The 9,860-nt window shown below is 38.1% G+C and overlaps 1 long non-coding RNA gene across 1 annotated transcript; it reads right to left on the bottom strand.

The window, feature by feature from the left end:
- Positions 1-1,366: 1,366 nt before the first annotated feature.
- Positions 1,367-2,746, bottom strand: LOC123967312. The gene is made up of 2 exons (XR_006824227.1): positions 2,519-2,746; positions 1,367-2,427 (listed from the first exon to the last, which is right to left on the bottom strand). It is a non-coding gene; the product is annotated as an uncharacterized LOC123967312 (long non-coding RNA).
- Positions 2,747-9,860: the final 7,114 nt, after the last annotated feature.

Genomic DNA, 9,860 nt, shown 5'->3' with positions numbered 1-9,860 from the left:
ACAATGCTTTCATTATGCTTTCAGTTCAGTTTTTTAATTTGACATCTTACGTTGAAACCAATAGAGCAAAAGAGAGTAAATTTGTTTTTACAATAGCAAAGTAATCTTCATGCTTATCCAGATCTATCTGGATTTGGCAGTCATCTTTGTGCCAAGCACGTTAAACTTATCCACAGCCGCTCATTCCTTCAATGGCCGCACACCAAAGGTTGAACACTAAAGCCCCTCCACCGCCAGTCTCTGACAAGCACCTCACTAGTATGGTGTGTTCATTTGACTAATCCTCACAGCTCAGGGGTAGAAATAGTAGCTATTGTATAATTGAACAAGGTTACACTCAGCAATTTCAAGATAAAATATACCAGTCCAAACTGTCAAGATAGGAAAAGATTTTACTTCACATATGTATAATAATTTCTCAATTACATATAATACTATACTTGTGTCGACTTACATAATTTCGATGCAGTCAAATTAACTTGTTTACATGGAATGTTTTACTCAGCGATCATGCTAGGCTATTTTTATGTGAAAAATGATTACGAAATACAGCGTGCAATTTGTACAGAACATTTTACTGAATGTGAAACTGAATTTAAAAATGCTGTATTTATCTAATTATCAATATAACATTATGTTTAACCAGTACATTTCACATAATGCAAATGTTTTCAGCTAGCTAATTATATAACAGCCAACAATAGTCATTTTACACCTTTATTGCCAATAAATATCAAAGTAAAAATTAATGTTGATGTGACACTATAATGCTTACATCTAGCATGAGCAGTTTCAGCAATAGGCCATCCAAGCTGCTGAATACGGTTAACCTTAAGATGCCCACAACATTCCTGCAACAAAATCTTATTTGTTGATGTTGTGACCGAAGTAAACACTTTACTTTTTTGTTGACTTTTTGTTTGTTTGTTAAGACAAAGCCACATTTGACACATGGTCAGCCAATGACTCATCCTGGCTTACATAATGGGACTCTTGGCCAGCATTTGACATTATAAGACAACCATCAGTGCGTCCCAGTGATGCAGCCACAGCCAGTATGAACAAGAGCCTCCACTGTTGTATTATGAAGGCACTCCAGTCCAATGCCATTTCCAACAAGGACGACATTCTTTGTCTGTGCACACTATGAACACATTTGGACTATGGCGTGACAACGTTGCACCAAATCCCATCAGCATCTTTGGTGTAGGTCATGGGAGAGGAGTTTTCATTAGGGTTTTTGTTTCACCACAGTGTTCTGAATGTGTTGTATTCTGTATCCCAGTTTAGATTTGGCAATTTGTTATATGGTGGATAGTAAAAGAGCTGTAAAGTGGATGAGAAATAACACTTTCACTACTCCTCAGACTTTCAAACAAACCCTTTAATGTGCACATGTTGTATCAAAGATGTTCTGCCAATTCAGCAGCTGTTTTCATTGACTAGCTTAATAGGTATATAAACGGGACGCCTGTCAGTGTGTTTAGGACTTTGAAAAGTTGAGATTGTTTGTATTAAATCCAAAAGGCCTTGCATCATCTTTTAACATCTGTTGTGTTACTCTCCACAACCAGCAAAATTTAATTGGAAGTGCAGATTAAACTACTGTCAATTAACTGCAGCAGTCTGTAGAAAAGAAAAATCAGGGCTAAGGTGTCATCAGTATTCCTCTGTGTACACATTTATGCTGCATATGTATTCGTGTGTACATGCCTGTGAATTTTAGGGTGTTTGAGTGTTTGGGTAAGTGCTGACTGGCTCTTCAGCACCATGGGAAAGTGTCACAGTTATTTACAAATGAACTTGCAGCGATAAGCACATTTGAGCGCCTTACAAGGGGTCTTAGAAGGAGGTAAACTTTGCTCTGATCCGCTCTCAAATTTCGGATCTGACTATGTACAGAAGCACAGAATATTGGGAATGAAGTCATATGTGCCAGCATGTAATTATTGGCCCCCAGAAGCTCAAATCCATATCAGCTGCTCAACGTCCTATGAAATAGTCAAAATGTTTTCTGTTCTTATGAAATGAACTAGATTAGTTTTACAGTAAGTAATTATTGTCTAAAAGCCCTAATCTGGACCACTGAAAGTCAACATAAATTATAATTTTTTGTAATTTGTAGCAGCTATGTACAGTTTTTATCCCCCATATTAATGTATTTTATTGCCAGAAAAAAGGCTGCAGAGTAGAGTAGAATATATGTAAAAGGTATAAATGTCTCTGATGAGACATTGACATGATTTGTTAATCTTTCCGTCATCAGCTATGAGTCAAGAATGAAAAGAACTGTGTGTGGTGGGGCATGGGAAAAACTGGCCTCTGCTCTGGTAAATGGATTATTAAAGTCTGAGGGCCAATACTGGGCAAGCAGCAATTCTAAATCCAGCAGCTGATAAAGTGTGACCAGAGCAATGGTACCAAGAACTAATGGAGGAAGACAAAAAAAGATCAGGTTAGGAAACCGTGACCTTAATCTGTCTATTGTATTTGTGCTATACAGAAGAAATACACTCACCCAGTCCACCCTGCATGGGTGCCCTTCAAACGCATATGATGGTCAGCAGGAATGCTCTCTCATCTGTGGTCCACATGACCTAAAAACAAACCAATGGAGCCAGAGATTAGTGTGAGGTTAATGAATGTAGGTCAGTTCATCCAACACAGAATGTCACATGTCATAACTTTATAGTGGAAGAGCAAAAGTTTGTCCTGGGATCCTGTTTGGATGCAATCTTTCCAGAATTTACACCTTATACAGCTGCGGTATGTAGCTCACATGTATCAAATTCACAATGTAACTGATGTTAGATCATTTCACATCACTGCAGCTAAAGCAAAACAATACATCATTAATGTGCGGTTATAAAAAAACGTACCCATCTTACCGTTAGACACTGCTGACAAGTTTGCTAAACAGGAACTATAACCTCCAGTGTGGAACCATCAAGCATTGAATCATTGGACAAATACTTTCAATGTCTACCAGTGCTCATATATTCACCTTTAAGGAATAATTAGACATTTTAGAGTCATTATGTGATTGCAAGACTACCAAGATAAACTCCAGGAACTCCCTGCTTTCAGCCAAGGATGAAACAAAAATCTACTGTACATGTAGATGACATTCCTCAAAATATTTAAAGTTAATAAGAAGTAATACATTTGGAAAACCATGTTCATGAGCCAACAGAGGGACTGAAGAAGAGAAACAAACTCCTGACAATTGTTGTGCTACACAACTCATGTTCAAATTTCGTTTAATAAGATGTTTTTTTCTAAATTGTTCTCAATTCTAACATTAGTAGTCCATGTTTATCTGGCCAACAAGAATTCAACTAACAGACTGCAAACTTTTTGATATCAAATGCATTTCTCTAAACATCTGCTGTTTTTTTCTTTCTGAGCCTTTAAAGCTGCTAAGCTGTGCATGCCCCAAACTCCCCAACTTTCTCTCCCCTTCTTTCTCTCCCTTTCTCTCTCTCCCAAGCCTTCTCCTCCGCCGCCTCCTCCTCCTCTCTTGCACTCAGGCTTCTCTGTTCAGGGCCATCCGCGGTCCTGGGAGCTCTCTCTCTCTCTCTCTCTCTCGGCTGTTGGCGCCTCATCTGATCGTTGATCTGGATCTTCGTCCCCCAGGAGATACGGCCTCTCCCTCTCTCCCTAACTTGCATGTTATCGTGGCTCTCTCTCCCTCCCTCTGTGTGTTTGTTTCTCCTCTCTATGTGAATGGGGTTGCCCTCTTCTGTGTGTGTGTGGCCTGTCTTCTTTCCAGATCTCTCTAGTGGAGAGGAGCTGGTGTGGTTCCTTACTTACTTAGTGGCACCTAAAGTTGCTTCGTTGTCTTCCTGGATTCATCTTCTTTACTTATGTTTTGCAATCGACATTTTGTCATAATAATTGCATATACTATTACTTGACTTATATGAAATTAATGGTATTTAGGGGCACTAGTTGTGACTATTGTTCACACCTCTATATGTGAAAGGAAATGTGAATTTTTTAACTGCTTGACTGTTAGCACTGCATCACCAAGAATCGCAGTATCCTCTGAGGAGAGATGGTATCACGCACAGATACAAGACACAGCTGAGGTCTAAGCCAGCACAGCTCTACCTCCACATTATAAGGGAGTTAACCCACTCTTCAGTGCCTGACTGGTGCTTTGACAGCTGAGAGGAAATTATTTTGAAGTAGTCTGCTGATCCTTCCTGTCCAACTCATAGGACCACAAGTCCCTGTGGCTGCAGAAGAGAAAGAGAGCATGTTTGTGTTGTCAGTGAGCCAGAATAGCTTTCCCTCAGGAAACTCCTTGAAAATGCACAGTCAGACCTGAATAGTGCTTTGTGAGCCCCACACTGCAGCTGAGGCAGCACCAGCAAAAAGCCAGGAGGAGTTTAAATCTCTCCTTAGTTTATTTTCATCTCTTAGAACCTATTGTTAATAGATAGCTCATTTGGCAATGAGGTCTCAGGGCTTGATATTTACAAATATTTACATAGGTTGAAAATAGTATGTTATTTAAACCACAACAGCTACAGTTTCATCACAGGCTGCTGATTTAAGGAACTTGTTAGATAAAGCACATCCTTAAAATCAGTTAATCAGTTACTTCCATGTAAAAATGTGTGCTTTCTTTTTATATATAAGTGCAAATGGAGAATCTATGCAAAGATATTTACCCAGAAATATGTGGAGCCACAACGACAAAGAAGTGGAACCACTAATTTTTATTTTACCTTGTCTGACTCTGGCACAGACAAAACCTGTTTCTTGGTAAATAGAAGTAACCATTGCATTTTCCCTTAAGTTGTTTGGCTTCATACTGTACTATAGTCTGGATTCCAGCTGGCAGCTGTCCAGTGTTTTCACTTACACTGACACCTCCAGTAAATGATAAAGAATAGATCCCACACTCTGACTCCAATGAAAATGTCATCACTGTCCGCTGAATCAATGTGAATATTAATTTCTTTTAGCTTTTGGAATAAGGCTTAAGCTTTGATCTGCTGTGTATAACAATTTAAAATCAGTGTAAGCGGCATACTTTGGTTTCAAAATAAGGTCCCATGCAGTATAACATCTTATCTGTGTTACAATACATCCAGTATATTCATTCATTCTGTGTCTTTAACTGCTTATTCCCTTTAGTCACAGGCATGTGACAGCACTGTACGGAACATTCAGGGGTTTTAGTTTAAATAATTACAAACATGGAGAATATAATGGCTCTGACCAGGAGAAAAGTGGAGCACATCGTGTGTATGTGTGATGATTATCTTGGTTACATCTCTTGCTACAATGATCTGCAGCATATATGTTCAAGCTGACAGAAGCGGTTAGAAATGGTTGCACGGTGCATGGTTCACAGGACCCGTTCCGAAAGCGTTGTCCTTTGTGTAAGAATAAACATTTTGTAGCACTTTAATTACAAAAGTTAAATACCAAAGAGAAAAACTGAGAAAGTTATATATATTTATAAGATATATAATATTATAATGGCAAAAACCTATGTACTTTTCTCTTACAACATCTGTTCATACAGAGTGTGTATTCCTCTAAATATATAAAGCACCTTATTTTGTTTCTGATTTCCTCTCTTATCCTCTGATATTTTGGCGTTACAATGGTCACATTACTGGCACCGAAAATATTTTCCTGCAGATCTTAATAGATAAAACATGTTAATTAAACTTACAGAATGCCAGCACATGCCACAGATTAATGGCTAACAAAACATAATCATCTAAGTAATATTAAGTTAAGAGCATACATATTTCAATGACCTAAATTATGGCCTCATAAAAGACATTGATACAGACATACGTTGTGGTGCAGTCAGGGAATCAAAGCACACACACACATATATTGTACAGTACACACATACCCTCTGCCTGGGGAGTGTTGCGTGTGAAGATTGTTGAGTCTGTAAAGCTAGACACTCTGCTCTGGGCTGTGTCTGCCAAGGTTATGCAATACAGGCTTGGCCACACCACATGCTTTCGTCTGATTGGCTTCACAGAGGTGACTGATTTGAATACCCTTCCCCCAACCAGTTTCTGTCTGGAGCTCAACTGACTGAAAGTTGGGCTATTTTGAATGAATGATTGTACAGAATAAAAAACATATTTCAAAAGGTCTGTAAGGCAGTTGGACGTCAAAGAGATCTCAAGCAAAGAAATACGTCTTAACTGTTCTGGGAAGAAGTGAACTGTGTGAACTGAAAGAAGAAAAATGGAGGAAAAATATGAAGCTAAATCAACAAATCTAACTTCCTCCTTGTTCTGGTTACAGTAGTGTAAACAAATATGGGAGGGTACTGCACTCCCTATCGTGACAAGTCACAAATGAAAAAGACTCTGAATTCTAAACATGTTCTTTGTCTGTTTGACCTCCTACTTCAAGACTAAATACAGAGTGACCAAAGCTAAGCTTGGAGCCTCAGCAAAGTCCTTAACTATGTAACCATTAAAAAAAAATCTCATTCGGGTTACAGTTACATCACAGCTCTACAAGAGAAAATATCTGCACTGTCCATTTCATACTGCATTTTCCGTGACCGTGAAAGGCAGCAGGAAAATGTTATTTTGTGATGCAGACATGATGTCTTTCAGAATCTGTGCATTTTTTACTGCTATCTTCCATAACATGTAACATGTCATCTTCACTTCTAATTCTAATTCTATTTTACATGGTTTAGACACAGTTCAGGTGCTAGTGTGTTCATGTCAAGTGCTGTTCGTTAGGGGGGAAAAAAGCTACACCCTTCTCTTCTTGGAAAAAGGATGAAGAACATGTTGCATTGACCCCATATTTGTTATGCAATGAGAAAAGTGTGAAGAAGTATTTTGTGTTGCTTGTACTTTGGCACCTGCACATACACATGCCTGCGGAATGACGTCATGGTCGCTTTTCTCTTTCTACTGAATTGCTAAAACCACATATATTGCATAAGCAAACAGCTACTGTGTCAGCAGAGCACCTCGCCTTACAATTCCAGGTATGTGTGATCATTATGTGACAATGCCACAAAAACACACTTCAGGTTCTTCTGACAGACCTAAGAAGCAGAAACAGATGTGACCTAGTAGCACGTCTCTTTTTCCGTGCTTTCTGACATTCTGTCCTTCTATTGAATAACATGTCAATATCAATCCATGCTAACTACACCGCCTGACCTTGGCCTGCAAAAAAAATGTTGTCACTTTTCTCTGTCTCGCTTGTCCAAAGGTGTGCTGCCATCTAAAACAAACACTTAATGCCAATCATAGCTGTACATGATAAACTCTGAGGGCAGCGACCTGCTTGGCTTCACTCTCTGTACAAGTTGTCTGTGCTAGCCAGACTGTGTTCTTAGAATTGTTTGGAAATTGCATCATATATTGATTTTTGATGCCTAAGCATAACGAGGTCATCCAGTAAATTCTGCCCCAATCCAGTGCTGGTAGCTGTCTTTCTGGATATCTTTTCTGATAATTCTAGCATATCTGTGGCATTAATATGATGCATATTAATAATGTTATATGTAATTATATGTATTTTGTTTTATTGTACATTTTATTGTACATTAGGTAGTTCAAGGCTAATGTACATCACGTTTATACATCATGTTAAGAACAAGATGTATATACATGCTTTCACACACAGTTGTTGCAAACATTGAAATCATTAACCCAGCTCACCCCATTCAACCCTAATTAAACAAAAAACAACTACAATTTCAACAAACCATATAAATCTTATACATTTCCCTCTTTGCTTGTTGCTTGAGTGATAAAGTATGGCAAATTGTAAATTATTCCACTGCATCGGTTCTAGGTTGAGGAATTATAACACGACTGCTCATAACCTGTCTGGTTTCATGTCTGTTCTGAGAAAATGCTATTCTTGAGTACAGTCAGAAGGGTTGTTTTGAAACACATACTGTATTCCTGAAGTGGCACTTTGGCAGACATAAAGATGTTAAATTCTGAGTTAAAAGGCAAGTAATTGTATAGAAAATAACGCACGGTCTGACTGCTACCACACACATCTACAGTATATCCAACTTGTTCAGCATGTACAGCGAGTACTGGATCACTTTAGCAATGGTGCCTTAATGCACAGACTTACTGTGCACATGAGCTTAAAAATATGTTTAAATATATTTAAATTATAAATTCTAATATTATATATTTGCACTGCCGCTATGAACAATATTAGGCCAGGGAAGTCACAGAGGTTTCTGAGCATAGCTATTGTAGTGTACAACAAAATATATCCACATTTGGTTTCAGGATAGTAGGATTGAAGTCACACATTTATTTACTAGTAAACCTACAAGCAGCAATGCTGAACCCAATAACTGGAGGAGAAGCATCCGTAAGAGACACGTCAGACACCTAGAGTACTGATCCAGGTCACTGGGGCAACAGAATAGACTAATAGGTGCCGGCTTACTGGGCCAAAATGGGACCTGAGTCCTGACAAAATAAAAACTCTGACTTCTTCTGATTAAATTTTCCTGTGGCATTTGGGAAGGGAGGAATTCACTTGAAACTTTTCGCAAGCTAGTCAATTGCATGCACTTGTCAGCCTACTTATATAAGTGACAGCTTAGCTATATAAGTAGAGGCCTCCAAAATGTCCATAGCCCCAGGGCATAAATTAATGTTGAAGTCCCTATGACTCTCAGGCACTTTTACATCATATACCATAGATCATATTATGCCCCTGGCTAGAATGGTTAAATTCATTAGTCTTGCAGAGGTGTGTGGATTTATTTTTGAGGTGAAAAACTCATATACTTCACACAATGGTATCAAAAATGCTTAAGGTGTGCAGTGAGTAATTAGTGATCCAGGAAGAAAGACTGGAAGCCGATAGAAGAATCAGGAGTGAATGCAGTGTATATGTATGCATGTGCCTGTGATTGTAGTGTCCTCACTCTGCGAGCAGCGTATGGCTCACGAGTCCATGTATGTGCATGACTGGCTGTCTGTGTGTGTACATCATGGGTATGGTTTGCTCTGAGCTGCCTTTTTTTCCTTTTTACCTAAATATAGAGAGTGAGGTCTGACCTGCCAATGCCCTCTACATTACAACTTACACAACAACAGATATGTGGTCAGCCCTAACTCAAATGGCAGTCGGTCAAATCGCAGCAACTGTATGTGCAATAAATTATAATTTATTAAATTGTTTCAAGAAAGTTTAAGAAAAATTCATTTTTAATCTTTGGAAAGTACAGGGGTTCAGTCAAACTCAGTTGCATGTGTTTCAAAGTAACAATATTTGACAAATCTGTAAATTAAAAGTTACTTTTTACTAATTAGTTTGCATCTGTGATGTTGTATGATTTATAATGAATATATTATGTAATTTTAAGCTCTTTTGTGTAGTTTTTGAATTTAGTTTAAGAATAGATGGTGTTGTATTATTTACAGATTGTAAAACTTCCAAGCATTTTTACAGCTTTTGGGTAATATAAATTATGTTCTATAAAACAGGAATTTACATTCAGATCCCAGCATGGACTTCTAGTCTAATTAGGTAAAGGCATCCATCAATTTGAAGTAAGACGAAGTGCAAGATGCAAGCCAAAATAACGGTAGCCCATAAATCCAAAGAGATAGTAATTCGATTTCAACAAATAATTGAAACAGTTCATTGAGAGAAAGGGAAAAACAACATATTATAATAAATCTCACAACAAGACGAAAACAGTGGCAAACTATTTTCAGATAAGCATTGCAAGAAGTGACCCCAATCACACTGAAACTGTCCTTTGACACAATAGTTGTAAAACAAGGATCAACAGAAACATGAAACCCATTGTTTCAGGCTAAATTTCAAACTACCACTTGAAAGCACAATGAAAACTG

The sequence above is a fragment of the Micropterus dolomieu genome, unplaced genomic scaffold, assembly GCF_021292245.1.
Source record: "Micropterus dolomieu isolate WLL.071019.BEF.003 ecotype Adirondacks unplaced genomic scaffold, ASM2129224v1 scaffold_249, whole genome shotgun sequence".
Taxonomy (NCBI): Eukaryota; Metazoa; Chordata; class Actinopteri; order Centrarchiformes; family Centrarchidae; genus Micropterus; species Micropterus dolomieu.
This window is presented reverse-complemented; position numbering and strand designations above follow the sequence as displayed.